Genomic DNA, 3,617 nt, shown 5'->3' with positions numbered 1-3,617 from the left:
TGTAATAACACAAGAACAATCTTTTCTCTTCGTTTTTTTTTTTTTCCTTTTTTTTTCTTCCACTTCCTCTCGACTCTCTTAAGATAAGTCGAATATATATATTAAAAAAAAAAAAAAGAATAACTCACGTTCTCGCAATGCATAACATTTTCTTCTTCTCTTCTTCTTCTCCTTTTTTTTTTTTTTTTTTTCCCCAAGTAAACGAGATTGCCTGGCGTTCCATTTTCTCACTCACACAGATGCACACAGATCCTCTCTCGCGCTCTCTTTTCCCCCCCCTCTTTCATTCTTTCATCGATTCTTCGAGAATTTGACAAATATATCGTTATTTTTATATCGTCTACATTATATATATTTAATTATAGTCAATGGGGAATCTCGGTCGCCTCTCGGTTTTTAACATCCTTTAAAGCTTTTTAAACTAATGAAATTAAAATTCAAAATTGTAAAAAAGTTTTTTAAAGTGGCAAATTTGAATTTGAAAAAGAAAAATTTCAAAAAAAAAAAAAAGAAAAAAGTAACGAAAGATATAACGTAGGCAATAATGAAGAATATTTTCTTAAAAATTGACAAATCGATTGATAATGTAAATTTCTACATTTTCGAAATAATTTATCGAATTTGAAAAAATTGAAATTCTTAATTTGATTCTGTTATAAATTAAAAGTCAATCCCGTGTTCCTCTGTATACTTGTCGTGCAATGTTCTTTCTTGTAATATAAATATGCAATTATAGGTCCATCGTTTCGTTACCATTTCATAATAATTAATAATAATAATAAAATAATAATGATAATAATAATTAATAATAATAATAATAATTAATAATTAATAATAATAGTAATAATTAATAATAATAATAATAATAAATTATTAATAATAATAGTAATAGAATAATAATAATAATAATAATGATGATGATGATGATGATGATGGTAAAATAATAATTAATAATAATAATAGTAATAGTAATAATAATAGTAGTAATAGTAGAAGTAGTAATAGTAGTAGTAGTAATAATAATAATAATGATAATGATAATGATAATAATGATAATAATAATAATGATGATGATGATGATGATGGTGATGATGATGATGATGATGGTGGTGGTAATGGTGGTGGTGGTGATGATGATGCTGACAACGATGACGACGACGATGGTAATGATGATGATGATGATAATGATGATGATGATGATGGTGATGATGATGATGATGATGATGATGATCATAATAATAATAATACTAATACTAATAATAATACTAATAATAATAATAATAATAATAATAATAATAAATAATTAATAATAATAATAAATAATAAGAATTAATAATAATAGTAATAGTAATAATAGTAGTAGTAGAAATAGTAGTAATGGTAGTAGTAATAATAGTAGTAGTAGAAATAGTAGTAGTAGTAATTGTAGTAGAAGTAGAAGTAGAAGTAGTAGAAATAGTAATAATGATGATGATGAAGAAGACGATGATGAAGACGATGATAATGATGGTGATGATGAAAATAAATATTAAAAATAATTAATATTAATAATTAATAATGATTAATAATAATAATAATAAAGATAATAATAATTAATAAATAATAATGATGATGATAATGATAATAATAATAATAGTGATAATAATAATGATGATGATGATGATGATGATGATAATAATAGTAATAATAATAATTAATAAATAATAATAATGATGATGATGGTGATCATGATGATGATAATGATAATTAATAAATATTAATAAACTAATAATAATAATACTAATAATAAAAATAATAAATAATAATAATAATAATAATAATAAAATAATAATAATAGTAATATCATGATCGTAATAGGCCGATAGGTACATATAAAACAACACACAATAAAAACAATAACATAATATTAACGTGACGCTCACAATAATAATAATAATACTAATGATAATAATAATAATAATAATAATAATAATAATAATAATAATAAAAATAATAATAATAGTTAATGTAATAATATTATATAATTAATTGTGATATAATATAAATCATTATATTCGCATTGAAGATCGTCAGCGGCAAGATAATTAGCGACTAATTGTTATTATCGATAATAATCCATGTTGAAAATCCGAATGATGTACCGATTTTGCCTTTAACCTTCACAAAATCTCCCTGTATCCCCCTTTTCCTTTCTTTATACTTCTGTTCGATTTCGTTTCTCGTGTCACCAATTTCAATGTTACTTATTTTACTTGTGTATTCGATACTTTATCATCGTTACATAATTAATCGTATTTAATAGTAATCGCGGCGGAATCTATTATTTATTCCGAGACCCAATCTCACAGTGTATTTATTCGAATTACATTCGACATCGTTAACAACTCATTTCGTCGACACATTTGAACCATAAAAAAAAAAAATAAAGCACAATTATGCGATAGATATTTTGTCAAATTTTTATTTATTCGGTAAATTTTTTATCTTTGAATTTATATTACTTATAAAATTATTATTTTATAGTGAAATTGGACTCGAAAATAAATAAATCGCAAAAATTTTGAGGTTAGTACTGCAGTGGCCGCTTTAATGTCCACAGTCTATACGCTCAAACGGAGGAGCTCGTGCGAATTCAACTCAAGCGAAAGAAATGAGTCTGAGTCAGATAAAGTTACCTCGTTAAGCACGCTCGAACCTCGCTTCCAAGAATTGTTGGAGATAACGATGGATGCTAAAGCGAGAAAAGTCTGGACACACTAAACAAACACTATTGTAATTGTCTTGTTATATTTTGAAGTGTAAAATTCCACTAATTTGTCAAATTACACATTTGTGCTTTTAATATAAAAGGAACGAAAAAATAATTTCAATCATATTTAAATTTATCTAATATTTTTTTATCTTATCTTTAAATTAAATTTTTAAAAGAAACACGATGATCAACGAAACGAATTGCTACCGATTCGAAACATTGTAATTCATTTCGCGTATGTTTTTTCCTTTACTTAAGACGAACGTTTGTGAATATTTATACTTACGTTTCTGTCTCACTGTCTCCATTTTAAAAGTTTTACTCTAATTATTACAATACATATCTTGCTGTTTCGTTGCTTCCTCCTTGTTTCACGTCAAGTTTCTATTTATCGTTATGTGTAACGTCATTTCAGATAATCCTTTTCGTTCTCTTTCACTCTTTCTTGCGTTCGCTCCCTGTCTCTCTCTCTCTCTCACACACACTCACGCGCCGCGCGCACTCTCTTCTTCTGATGCGCCCATGAGTGCACAAACACGTGCGCATGCGCGTCTACGCTTTTAAGAAATTCCAATCCTATACTACTTTCTCTTTATTGATTTTTTTCTTCCGATGACACTTACATTCTTTTCGAATACTTCATATATATTATCGATCAAAAATTTGGAATCACACTTCAATTCAATTTTACTCGATCTTAATAGATTCGTAAAAAAAAAAATTTTCTATTTTTCAAATACTTGAATTTTATTTAATTTATCAACAGATTTTTGACAAAAGAATATTTTTTTTTTTTCTTTTTTAATATTTGGAGTTTATAAGTTAGTGATTTCAAATTTTTAACCAATATTGCACGTGCATATAG

This window comes from Apis mellifera, linkage group LG16 (genome assembly GCF_003254395.2).
Source record: "Apis mellifera strain DH4 linkage group LG16, Amel_HAv3.1, whole genome shotgun sequence".
NCBI lineage: Eukaryota > Metazoa > Arthropoda > Insecta > Hymenoptera > Apidae > Apis > Apis mellifera.
The sequence above is the reverse complement of the archived record's forward strand: the minus strand, read 5'-3'. Positions refer to the sequence as shown.